The sequence below is a fragment of the Pagrus major genome, chromosome 22 (genome assembly GCF_040436345.1).
Source record: "Pagrus major chromosome 22, Pma_NU_1.0".
Classification (NCBI taxonomy): Eukaryota; Metazoa; Chordata; class Actinopteri; order Spariformes; family Sparidae; genus Pagrus; species Pagrus major.
Genome location: NC_133236.1, coordinates 10,210,074 through 10,224,552, shown reverse-complemented (window position 1 = coordinate 10,224,552; position 14,479 = coordinate 10,210,074).

The window sequence follows — 14,479 nt, the reverse complement described above, 5'->3', positions numbered from 1 at the left end:
ACAACACTGATGTCATGGAAAGAGATGGGGGAGACGGTGTGATGAGTTGTGACTTAAACTTTAAGTTTCCTTTTTCAAGCTTCCCGATCTGCCATTTGCATCATTAAATGAATACACCTGGACTTTTGTTTACTTGTAGACCTAGACTTGGGCCATTCAGATACTCCCCCCCTCTCTCTTCACTTGATGGCAACTCTGCAGTGAGCATTGGAGGTCTTGAGGAGGGGGATTAGTTAACATAAAGGGGAAGGAAGGAAGGAAGGAAGGAAGGAAGGAAGGAAGGGAGGAAAGAATGAAAGAAAGAAAGAAAGAAAGAAAGAAAGATAAAAGACAGAGACATTTTAATGTGAGTTTGGAACAAAATCATTTAATGACAGTGTAAAGCCATGTGCATGTTTAAACGTGTTTTAAATGTTTAAAATCAAGATAAAACATCTCTGTAAAATATTGACTGCTGCTGATTTGCGCTCATTCAGATATCAAGATTATGTTTTTTTCCATCATAAAGAATAAATAAAAAAAGTATCATATTTGTGGAGCTTGTCTTTGTAAAGTTTTTGCACAGCTGAAAAACAAATTTGGTCCTTGAAAAAAATACTAATTCTTTCAATTTCCGTTGTGGCTCACCAGCATTTTTACATTTAAAAGTTTAACTTGAGGGTGCAGCACACCTCCGGCCAATACTACCCCCACTGTGAGGAACAGTGTTGGCACGATGACGGTGCGTTTTGACAACGGAAATGTGAATCTAGTCAGGATCGAAGGGATGGTGAATCCCTTCATGTATTGCACCAGCAGCATTGGCTCAGCTCTGCCCCTTGTCTTTAGTGGTCAGTTTGAGAACATGTTACTTGTCAAAGCAAAAGTGAAAGTGCTTCACTCACAGGGAGGAGCTGTGAGGTTTTTCTTGTTGACTGTGGACTGAATATGCCAGAGACTCTACAAACAGATTATCAAGCTATTCCGTAAGTAGGCATATCAAAATCCTTTCAAATTATCCCTGCTAGGCTGTGAACTGCTGCCGTGATATAGGTTATTGACCTTTAAGGTATTTTTTACAGTGTCTTGTGGGCTGGGTACAAGAGCAGCTGTGACACAGCAGTTTGTGATGCATATTAACCTGCTACTTGTTCAGCCTTATTTAATGTTGTTAAATTATGTTGACTCAAGGTTCCTCTCTGTTTCTTTATCTCTTTCTCAGAGACATGGTGCAGGAAGCTCCAACCGGTAAGAAAACATTTACTTGTTTGATAAATTGCCAACATATGTTGCTCTGTAAAGGCTGCAATAGAAACTAAACTACATTCAGTCACTATAACAGATAACATTTAATCATTGAGAACATTTTAACAGCTTTCACAACATCCTGAACAAAAGATCCAAACAGGCAGACACAGCAGAGGTCTTTGAATCGAGTGAACAGATTAGAGTAAAAGCACCTCAAGGTTAAACATTAAACTGTCTTTTTTTTCTGTGGCATTCCTGTTCATGCAGTATCTTTTAACCAGGACATGTTGTACAATAAATGTAACACATTGTATATCAAAGTTTTGGAGCGTTGTTCATTCACATATTGAACACCTCCACTGACACAATCAAACAAAAATGGATGAGATCAGAATAAGTTTTAAGATGCTATGAAAATCCAACGCAGTACTTTTGAGTGGAACTGATTTACTAAAGCAGTAAAGTATGGCAATGTGTGAAGTGTCTTTTCTAAATTTAGCTGAATCTAGCTCAAGATCTTTCTTTTTGGCAATGTTTTCCTGAATCTGTGTTTGATGGTGTGGCTGTACAAAAACAATGATATGGCTCAATAATGACTCAAACATTTTTTTCTGTCTTTAGTGACTGGGGAAAGATTCTTTGTCCAAGTGGCAGGAAAAACTAACGGGGCTCATCTAGAGTACGTTGAGAGGCTCAGACGCATTGGCCAAACTGAGGTGTTCTCTCCTGAACAAAGTGACTATGTTATGGTTTTCTGTCCTATCGCGTCACGAGTGGGAACGGACGTCGGCGAGGCCCTGGCGGACATTCCTGGTATGAAATGTCTTTGGCAAATTTCACACTAATTAGTCAATGGTCCACAGGGGAATGTGACCAATCATATGAAAAGGTCCTTATTTTATTATGAAAAAATACACTAAAAATATACTTTTAGCAGTTCACCAGCATGGCCCCACATTTCTAGTTCGTTGAAATTAATTAATATCAGTCCTATAATTAAGGTGGTATGAATGCTGGTGTGGCCGAGTGCTATAATAAGGAGGATGAATACTGCCTCAAACTTAACACTAAGAGTGTTAACAGGTCTGTGGTATGGAAGCCCAGAGAGGAGAAATTAATTCGTTTTTCATTTTCAAAAAGTGTTTTTCGTTTGTGAAATCATGCGAGAAAAACATTTTGGCAGGCTCATTTTCCTCAGTTTTTCTTCATCCGTGAAAAAGCCAAAGCTGTCGCAGCTGGAAAAAAGGAAATCACTGATAACTTTCACTTTCACAGATAAAACAATATTGACAAATTATCCTAGCACAACTGTTTTAATCACCTGCCATAACTTCACATGGACAATAAAATATGGTTAGCAAGCTATGTAACACTACTGTTAATGTGGTTATAGTGCATGGAGCAAAGGTGCTTTTATCCCTATTTAGAGCATAAAGTAGTGCTGCACTTCAGCCTCTTCTGGCTGAAATAAGTACTACAAAAACAAACACTTGATGGCACAACTTAAATCAAAAAACAGATCACCACAATTTTTTTCACTTGCCTGTCAGGGCCTCCATACTGTGGATTATGAACTGTAATTTAAACAAATGATTTTGGTTTAAAGCTTGTTCTGCACCCTCCCAGTGGACAAAAAAACTAAAACTAAAACAAACAAACAAACTAATACTGCTTTCAAATACTCAATTGCCTATTTACAACCCTGTTAAAACCATGTTTAAAAATACCATGAAAAGAAACTTTGCTTCGATACAAAGTGCCAGAGCCTGGCAACCCCCATAATATGGGCTACAGATTGAGTAGACACTAAACTGAACTCATCTCTTAAGTTTCATCTTATTTCTGACTCATTTGGTTGTGTTATCTCTATGCTTACAGATGGTAAACCGACAATTCTGGTGGTGTTGCATCACAACTACGACCCTTATCATGTTGTAGCTGAAAGCAGGCGACAGGTGAACGACCCGAACGTCCTCCTCACTGTGGACTGTCTGTTCCATGAGGGCAAATTTCTGAGCTGTAACCGCAATGATGATGCATGGCATGGTATCCAGAGAGCACTTGGAGTTTCCGCCGTCCAGGTAATGAATAGATTTACTTATCTGATACAACCACACAATCAATGTGGAGTGCTGATATTATAATATTTAGTGACACGGGATCATTACAGGGGTCCACCTTTGAAATGGTGTATGATGCAGTATCATGATTACTAATTATTCTTTTTCTTTCTCTTTCTGTTACTCTCTGCTTCCCTTTCTCTTTCTGTTACTCTTCCTCTTTCTCTTTCTTTATGACAGGCCTTTAGGGTTCCTGCCCTTCCCTGCAAAAGTAAGTGGGACTGTAATCATTTACTCCAGATTTCAGATCTCATTTTTCGCACATTCCAAGAGTTGTTGATATTTCAATATTGACTGTGAAGTGATACCTACCTAAAAGGGCTCCACAGTCCTTAATCTGTGCAAAGCATCCACACTTAAATTATCAATGGACAACTTTTTTGCGTTAACGGATCCTTATGAAGAAAGTGTCTATTGCTCATTGTAATGGGTTCAGAATGCCAACATCTGCGTTAAATTTTGGCCCCACACATATGTACGTGAGCTGAAAATCCTTTCAGCATACGGTGATACTTAAGACTTTTTTCAAGGTTATCAGGTCTGTATTCAGTGTTTCTGCTGTCTAAACCAGGTTAAAAAAAAATAAATGTGACAGAAGCGATGGCCAATACTATGAAAATAATGCCCTGAATGTAAGAAACCTTGAACTGTCTTTAATTTTCTTTGCATTTTAGGGAATACTTTAAATGGTATTATTAACCATTTTAGGGTTGTTTGAATTGTAAATAATTGTAAAGTAATTTTTCTGTTTTTTTTTCTTTATTCTAGGGAACATGGATCCTAGGGTGGTTGTTGCTGTAGCTGTATTTATAGGGCTGGTAGTGCTCGTGATAATCATTGTTTCTGTGACATGAAAATAAGAAGATCTGTGAGGCCTGCACTAGCATGCGTGACTAATCCCAAAGGAACCTAATCATAGTTTAAAGTATTATTACCATTAATGTAGTCCAAAAAAGTTCTTTGTTAAACATGTGCAATAATCTGCAAAAACATAACTTTTGGGGAGTGTATGATCATTAATACCCTGTTTTTCTGAAACATAATATGTGGAAGAATGACAGCAGAATAACAAGTCTGCCTTCAGCAAGTAGCTGGAAGAGAAACAAGGAAGTAAGTAATTTAAGTACTTGAATGTCAGGGCAGGGTTTTGTCCTAAGTTGCTTCATGACCCCAATGACTGTGCTTTTGACGTAACAGTTTGTAGAATGTCAATGTTTAAGTGTGTGTCTGTGTAAAATTGTGATTGCAGCTGCTTTTGTGCTCATTCAGAGATCAAGATGATGTTTTTCCTTCATGAACATGAAATAAAAATGAATCAACCCAGTGACTGTATCATATTTGTGTAGCTCGTCTGTAAAATTGTGTGCATCACTGATATAAAATGTGATGGATAAAAAATAAAAATGTTTCAGTTCCTTTTTTGATTCACAAACCTTTTGATGTGAATGTACAAAATGTTTAACTTTAGCGACCAGCCAATCTCTAGCCATTACCACACCTACTGTGAAGAACAGTAGTGGCACAATGACAGTCTTTGATTAGAGACTGTTGGCAGGTGTGCAAAGTTATCCTAATTTGTACAATCCATCATGTCAGACACCAGCAAATGACACTGATGTCTTGGAAAGAAATGGGGGAGACGGTGTGATGAAGACGGAGAGGATGATGGCAGGTCTTTTGCTCCGAATATCAGAACAGGTACAAAGACATTTATCTTTGGATGTGGTTGGATGACATGTCATTCGACCTAGTTAGTTTGAAGCATACTGAGACTTAAACTTTGAGTTTCCTTTTTAAAGCTTCCCGATCTGCCATTTGCATCATTAAAATTAATACACCTGGGGCCGTATTCCTAAAGATTCTTAGGTCAAAGAGTTGCTCCTAGTGGCCAAATTCTAAGAAAATTCTTAGAATCATGATGTTTTCCTAGAATTTCCCCTAAAAGTGAAGAGTAGATCCTAGTAAAGATAAAAGCTATTCCTAAAGAATCCTAGCTCTTAAGAGAGCTCCTAAGGTGAGATCTGTTAAGAGCAGGGAAGAGGACTTTTAAGTGGCTTAGGAGTTCCCTAAGCAGAGGACAAATAATTAGGCATTTAAATTAACTTTGCCAGCAGGTGTAAGTAAGTGGTATATCGCTCACCTGTGCGTGAAGATTCACATTTGTGTGCTGCAATCTCCTCTTTTGCTTTTGACTGCAACACATACCACCGCTTCTCGCAATCATCACTTGTCCGCACAACCAGCGGAAAGGAGGCATTTATCTGTTGTGCTATAGTTTCCCATGCTTGCTCCTTGGCTTGTACTGTGACACTGGGGCCAAATTTACCTCTCAAAACACTTTTATGCTCATTGACCAATTGAGCCAGAAGCAAACACTGTTCCTCTGTCCAGTTGGGTTTCCTTGTTCTTTTCTTCTCCATTGCTGTTAACTGGTTTGTGGTAGATTTGAAAGCCAACCAACACTGCTTCTTCTAGGCCGGTCAGCAATCACGGACATTGATGAAAGCTGAGCCATCGTTAATACCAAATTGAGTTGAAATGTTGAAAGTTGAAAGTGCAAAAATTACCAGCACGACAATTAATATAACTATCACTATGTGAATACTGTGCAAGTGGGCCTAAGTTTTCACACATTTTGTAGGATAATTTTAAAGTATAGCTTACTATTCATTTAACATATATTTTCTTTTATGTGAAATATTATTTACAATTACACAGTCTTCATAAGATTAGATTCTATGATTAAGTTTATAGATTTGAGGGTCCATCCTTTGTCCATTATCACCAAAAGTATATTTTTTATCTAGCTTTTAGGATCAACCAATCACAGCTTTTGAAATGATGACTCATATCTAGCAACGGGGTCAACCACACCTCCTCACTAAGATAGGAGTTTCTGTCCATTCCTTGCTCCGAGTTCTCTGAGAATGTTCTGGAATCACTCCTAAGCTAAGACTCCTTGCTAGGAATTTTTAGGTTAAGTTAGGAGCTCTCTGAGAGGATTCTCAGAATCTTTAGGAATACGGGCCCTGGACTTTTATTTACTTGTAGTGCCGTGACAACACTGCAAATTCTATTTAACTTGAAGTGCATGTACATTGCCTAGACTTGAGCCATTCAGATACTCCCCCTCTCTCTCTTCACTTGATGACAGCTCTGCACTGAGCAGTGGAGGTCTGGAGGAGGGGGATTAGTTAACATAAGGGGGGTGGGGGGGACGGGGTGTTAAGGTCACGCCTCTGGCCTAAAAAGGCGAAGCAGAATACCAGCAGCAGCGAGCTGCTCTAAGAATAACTCAGGGCCTGAGGCTCAGAAACATGGCATGAATGTAACAGTACCTAATTAGATTCAGAGTTTGATTCACAGCAATCTGAAGTCATTTTTAACAAATAAGATTGAATGATAGATTTGATTTAGATCTAATGAATTTTCAGTAAAATTAAATCACTGTCCACACTGTGATCACATGACTCCAGAAGCAACATTAGCTGGTGGGATAAAGTTACCTTGAAACTCTCTCTTCCCCTCACTTCCATCGTCCGTCAGTCCCCGTGGCCGATCTAATTCTGTCAGGGTGGGTAGAGGGGGGGCAGGCTGCTCTATCTACAACCCCAGCCCCACCAGTCAAAGGGCGAAGACAGTGACCACCTTAACTTGGTCTCTGTCGTCTCCCCAGCCTCATCCACTGGGACGGAAGTCTGCTTTCTGGACCGCCGTGCATTCATCTGGACCCATGAACAGTTTTGGACTTCTGGAACAAGAAAGGAAAATGCAAATTTGAGTTATAAGAGTGGAAAAAGAGGTGTAGCGTTACCAGTGGTGGACAGAGGGTTCGGGTTTTCAACATATCCTCAGTGCCAGCCATTCGCACGACGTAGCTAGATTGGAATTAAACACTGGGATTAAATCGCGCCGAGGAGTTGAGGATCTACGATAAATATTCCTTTTCATGGCAACATAATCTGCACAAGGGATTTACTGTGGGAATAGAACTTTTATTTTGAAACTATGACCGAAGCAGTCGAAGGTAAAGTATCCTCACATTAAATATTATTATTCAATTTCAACGTTATTTCATAATGTACATGTGAAGCTCTTGCAGAGCGCTGTATGTTTTGTTTTGCACACAGTCCCTCTGATGTTGTGCTGTCTGGTGTGTAGGGATTTTTCATGATTGGAAGTATCTAAAAATACAGCGCTATCGTGTATCGGCTATTTGTAATGCAGCTTTAAGACTGCTGTGACATCTACAGTGCTGTATAGGATCAGTCAGCATCAACACTGTTCCTCTTGTTGCATGTAGCCACATCAAAGGGTAGTATTATTATCAGATTTTATCTTTTCATTGTGCATGGATAATGAAACGAGACAAGCGGGTCTGAAAGCAAAAAGCAGCTGTCGTTACTGTTAAAGTCTCATGAAGATTTAAAACCTAATAACACACACATGCTGGTGTTTTCAGTTACTTTAGTCATATAAATGTCTTCTCACTGTGGGCGTATGCAGATTAGACTGACAGCCACATGACTCTCCACTTTGTTTCAATTCCCCTATTAAAATGAGCCATTTACATCATCATGATAGGCCTTTTTTTTGACATGTCATTGTTGGAAAAGCGTCATGTTCTTAAAAGTAAATACAGTTTTCTGACCTAAGCATAGCTCTGCCTTCCTTTGACCTGACAAGAGAGCCACTCAACCAATATAACAGAAAACACCTTAATGATGACGATAACAAGATAACTTTCCTTGAGCTAATACATTTTTCCTGTGATCAATACGTACATGTAATAATCGTATTTTCAATATTAAAAGTTAGGTTTTACAAAATAATTTTAACACCAGGTCCATTTTATCGTTTCCATTCAAACATGTTTCAAAGTCTTCATCAGTGGATGGAGTTGGAGAACTGAGAACAACATGACAACTGAACAAACTCCAACCGCTGATGAGGACAGTGACATTTGGTCAAAAGTTCTGGAAAAGGCTAATGAGAGGACTGATTTTTGCTTGAAGCTTGAAGCACCTTCCATGCTCAAAAATGATGCTGTTATGGTTTCCATGTTTATTCTCTAAAAAAGCTGAAACAAATAACATGTGATTATCTCATTATCTCAGGAAATACAATTGCTGTCTCATGATCCACTAACAAGAAAACAAACAGTGGTAAGAGACCTACTTACTTTGAATTTTGATGTTTTTCTCTTGGAGATCTCCTCCCTCTCACATGGCTAGGAGAACTGACTTGGACAGACTGTGACAGAATGACCATCCATTATCCTGTTAGAGATAACAATCAGTTTTTTGTTTCAGAATATGTCCTTCAAAACATGTAACACTGGGAACCATTTTGTGTCAGTTTAGTCCAGATAACAAAATCTGATATTTTGATATAATAATTAAAGATAAAAGATATTAAAGAGTTTTACCAGTAAACTGAACAAAAAATAAAATGTTTTGGAGAACTAAAATAACTTTTAGCTTGATTTGGCTTAGGAAATATGAGATGTGCTGATACTTTTCCAAAGCAAATATTTATGTCAAAGGCTGTTATGCAGAGTTATGGCAGCTCAGTGAATAAGCAAGTGAAGTAGATCAGGGGTGTTTACAAAGCTTTAACTATGGAAACGGTCTATAATTGGGGAAGTGAATTGATGTAATCCATTTCCTTTTAGTCATCATTGAGTCCTAAACTGTCTAAATGGACTCTCTGCAGTGTTGACACTAACATTACAGTGGCTGCACAACACTAATGCCACATGGAAACATGGAAACAGCTGCTTGAATCAAGCTCCTAACCTGATTAATACCACCATGCGCAGCCAGCCGGATCGTAAAGGTCTCTGCTGCACTTCATTCAGCTCTGTGCACTCATTAAGGAAATGTTATGACAACACTTGCCTGTTTTCTGACTGAATAGGCAACCATTCGCTCCTAATGACTGCTCTGAGTTGAGCTGTCATGGATACCCGGTGTGAGTAACAACAGAAATGTTATCCACAGTGTGGAGATAGGTCAGCCATAAAAGGAGGAATCGTGCATGGATGGCTGGTCAAACCATTTAGAGTTGGGTTTAAATAGTGGTGGTGGAAAGAGGCATCAAAGTGAAGGGAGAAGGAAAGATCTACCAGCTATTCATGTTTTAAGGCCCAGTTAGGGTTGCTCACTAGATAAGTTGTGTGTAATTTTGAGTGTTTTGCTGAAGGAGATGCTCTCAGAGTACCCACAATGAAAATGAACACATTTCATGACATTCTGGACACAAATATTTAGGATATGTTGGCCCAATGGTGGTGATCATTAGGAAAACAAAACAATGGTTTCAAGGTAATCATAAGCACAATGTAATGTCTAACAAGAAGGATATTAGAAGAATATTTTGACATGACAGTCAAAAGTCATAAAAGATCCAGATTTGACCAGAAGTTGTCAAGATATGTTGCTGTGGACCATAGTCTTGGATAGAACAACCAATGGACCAGTCGGCCAGTAGGCATTCTTCTGATCTCATGGCTGATGGCCATAACATCCTATTTCATGAACTTGAGAGCAGGAACCTGAATTAATCAGGTTTCATCAAAAGAAACAGCAGCAATAACTCTGCAGGTTAGAAAGGATAGAAAAGGACACGTTCAAATCTTTCCCTAGAAGCCTCCAACAGGAAGCAAAACCCTCTTTATACAACAGCCACTACTGTAATGTCCTGTGTGAATTATCACCATCTATTTACTCAATTTTATGTCTTGACAATGCTGTGCTTATGGTCTGGTTAGGTTAGGCACTAATCACACATTTAGGGTGAGGAAAAAACCTATTTTGACCTACCTGGTTTTGTAGTCACAATCACGGCTGGAAAGTGTCCCAGTCTTGTTAAAAATATCCCATTTTGTTGCACAAACACGGCTGGATATACGGATGAGGTCGTCTCGAACAGTTCTCTCGCCTGGCAGGAGTCCCAATCAGGTCTCGCTATACCAGCATCCCTTCCTCCTCCTGATGAAATGTTGATATGATATGATAACGTGAAACACAGAACGTTTTTTTTGTTTGTTTTTCCTAGTTCCAAGTTCAGTGACAACAGAGTGGAAAGGAAAGACTGACATCAGCACCCTTGGTGCTGCAAGTAGTTAAAAAAAAGAAATTCATATGGTAGAGAGGTCATCTACCCACACTAGTTAAAATGTTTCTTTATATTTGTGTTTGAGTAGGGTGCTTGGTATTATTCACAACTTTTTCCTGGAAAGAGCATGGTTGACAACATTTCAGACATTAAGTCACATTCACACAAACCTCTAGTGACCATCCAAAGCCATGTCGATCATCCAACAGTAGCCACTGTGAGGTTTCATCTGCGGCCACTCATGGTATGTTGGACTGACCTGTGAAGAGGTTAGACAGAGGTGTGTGTGTCTGTGTGTTTGGAGTGCTGCTAAGCTGTTTGAGTCAGCAGTAAAGGAGCAACTTACATTAGCTGCCAACAGTGAGCTGAGGAGAGTCAACAGGTGGCCTGAGCTTCCCCAGCACACCCACAGCAACATTAGCAACTACACTGTTACTGATTATACATGACAGAAATAATCAATTATGTTGAATGAAAAATAAAATGCTGCATTATTTAAAAAGGAGAGTTTGCGGGTACAGTGTAATACTAAGTTATTGCAAACCTTATAACTCCAATTTTAAGGCAAATGAAAATACAAAATAGATTGCACTGGTTTCTGGTTAGCTAAGTGGTAATAATAACAAGACTATGCAAGACTGGGTCAGCATAGAGAGTGTCTAGGGAACATTGTCAGAAATGTTTTACCTTCTGCCAGTACATGGTACTCGACCCACTTCCCACAGGTTCAGGTAAACACTTTCTCTGTTTAAAAATTTATACCTGGTGGCATGAATTAAAACTTTCAATATGGATAATAGCACTTGAAATGTACACATACTGAAAACGTGTTTATGTACTGAGAAAATTATGTTAGCCTATCGGTTTGCTTGATAAGAAAGACTGGCTGGTTGGTTAAAATAGAAAATGTAGTCTAAGAACAAATATGAATGAAACTTAACTGAAGTTATTAATATTTATCAGTACAATACTAGCTTTGCCTCCACAACTAGCTGGTAGATGCACAGTTATGCAGCTAGCTAAACCTCCATTCAATGTAATGCATCTGAGGCTTTTACTGGAGATAAGTGCGAAGTGAAATTCAATACAGAAACAAGGAAAATGGGTTCACAAATGTATAACGTTAGACTAGCTAGCAGTCAAAACAATATCAGTGAAAGCTCAAAATGAAGTCCAAAAAGGTAGTAAAATACAGTAAGTAATTAAGCAAATATATTAGTATAGTAAAAGAGACTGTTGGTCTACAAAAAGTACAATACACAACAGCTAGCTAGCAGTAAGTAACTGCTAGCTTTGTTGGAAGCTAGCTTGGTTAGCACTAAACTGGTGACAGATATATTGAATTAACTAACTAAATCACAACTAGGGCTGGGCGATAAAACGATCTCGATAATTTTCATGGTAAAATTTTCCACGATAACGATGATACATTTATGACATTTAGTTTCGATATAGTTATTTTTGAGTCAGTTTTCCTTTACCTAGAAAACACTACACCAACAGCCAATCACACAGCAGAGAAACAGATGCATGTGGTTGATACATGTTTCCGGCCCCTCCCACTCACAACTACTCAGAATGACGGTGACCACCTGTGTGTTTAGCCGACACAAGACAATGAGCGGTCCGACTAGCGAAACCGAGTGCGAGGAAACTGACAAAGATGAAGAAATTGTACCAAAGAAAGGTCATACCACTTCGGTTATTTGGAAATAGTTCGGCTACCTGAAGTCTGACAAAGGACAGACCAGCATTAAGTGCAAAATGTGTCGGCGACCAGTCCTCAGCAGAACTGGAAACACCACCAACCTCTTCCATCATCTCAAAAAGTACCGTCCCAAACAGTACTCTGAAAGTATGAGTTGGCGCTATCATGCTAGTGTCAGTCCCCCTCAAGTAGCCAACAGCCCAGCCCCACTGCTTCTACTAGTCAAACTTCAGTTCAATCAACAGTTGCCGCTGCTTTTTCAGCCATTACCCCATATGAGCAGAAACCGAAGCGACTCAAAGACATAACCAGCGCAGTTACGTACTGTATCGCTAAAGATATGATGCCTATAAGCACGGTTGAAAAATCAGCTCTATGCAGAGTGTAGGGTAAAGTTGGAGGGGCAGCTCAGAGATGTCACCGCTGATATGCGGTCTGGTCGCACGTCCGAACCACATCAGGTCTTACAGAACAGGAGGCATTAAAGCTGAACTGAACAACTACCTGCAAGCTCAAGAATGTGCAATATTCAAAGAATACAGGAGCATAATCATCCTCAACATTTACCTTTTTATTTTATTTTCTTTAATCAATGTTCAGTTCAGTATACTACCTCTTAAAGAGACATGTTTGAAACTAGCAATTTGTTGAACATATTCATCATTTTATTTATCCAGTGATTAACATAAAGCCATTTGGCTGGTTGGTTCTGTTGAATGGTTGTCACCTATTCATTCTGACAATAAATAATTGTATTTTATAAATCATAATTAACCTTCTGGTTTGTTTTGGGTTCTGTCCTAAGGAAACTGTCAATTCAACATTATTATTGTTAAATATACTGTATATCGACATCGATCAATATAAAAAAACATATTGTGATAACAGTTTTGGCCATATCGCCCAGCCCTAATCACAACTCATTAATCATGAAACAGCTGTAATAAGTAAAATAATACCGGTACTTACAGGTAATTCTGCAACAAAGGCATTTCATCAGTAGATACATGATGTTAATTGCTTGGTCACAGTTTAGGCGACACAAAATGGAGGAAAATAAAAGATGCTTTTCAAAACAGAAACATCTGTCAACTAAAACCGACTGGTGGTGGTGGGATAACTATCTTAAACTAAAAGACTTGACTGTTGGTTCAGACTCTTTCACCTTTACACACTTGTTGATAGTTCATTGTCTTTACTCCACACAGGCAGCCATTAAAAAAAAAAGTCTGATAAACCCACAGTACACAACCTGCCGTGTACCAAACAAGAGACAAAGCGAGTGACTAGCCTGTGGAGCATGTAGCAGCTAAGCTAACACACCAGGTGACCAAAAATTAGCTACTTAAAATGACAGTGACTTTTGGACTTACATTTCTCAGGGGGTCTGCAACATGACTCCAAATTAATGCTCTATCTGTTGGATATGCAATTAAGTTTACATTAGCCAAACTCCATGAGACAGCTGCTTGCTAAGACATTAGTGCCATTTTCAGTGGCAGCTTGTCCCTCTTTTGTATAAGCATTGGTAATTAAGATAATTTAGTATATTAATCAAACATGTCTGGAAAAACCCAGAAGGCTGTTTTAATCCCCACACTGCGTATAACTATATGTACAGTTATGCAGCTAGCTATGTTAAACACACATCAAGTTGAAGGCTTTAAAGTGAGGCTTTTACCGCATTGACAATGAGACATAAGAGTAAAAGTAGTCATATAGAGCAGAATACATAACAGCTAGCTAGCACAGAAGTTATAAATTACTCAAAGTTAGCTAAACATTAGCCGTTGATAGCTGGCAGCTAGCTTGGTTACCCACTAGCATGGTCAGAGAAAAACTGTAACTAACTTTATCAAAACTCATCAATCATTAGTAATAAATTAAATTGGTCAATACTTACCGATCAACAGGGACATTTTGAGGACTTCCGGTTGTGGCGTCTAACTGAGCAGCAGCAGGACTTAGAGCTCTGACCTACTGGGCCCATATTTGCACTTTCATTTCGACTAAGAAATCAGAACTGAAACCAAACTGCCAGCGCCTGTGCCAATATTGCCTTAACAAACAAACAAACAAACAAACATAAAACTAAACCGAGGAAAACGTGAGAAGTTGGCGACACAGCAGATGCTAACACAGACGTGACCTTGCTGGACGGGGTCGTGCTAATGCTAGCGGCCAGGTTGAGGACGATGCTAACATTTTAGCAGCCATACGTTTATTGAGAGCAGACATTTCTACTCAAATACGAGAAGTCATATCACCCAACCAAGAAACAAAAGAAGCAATTACCGCTTTCTCT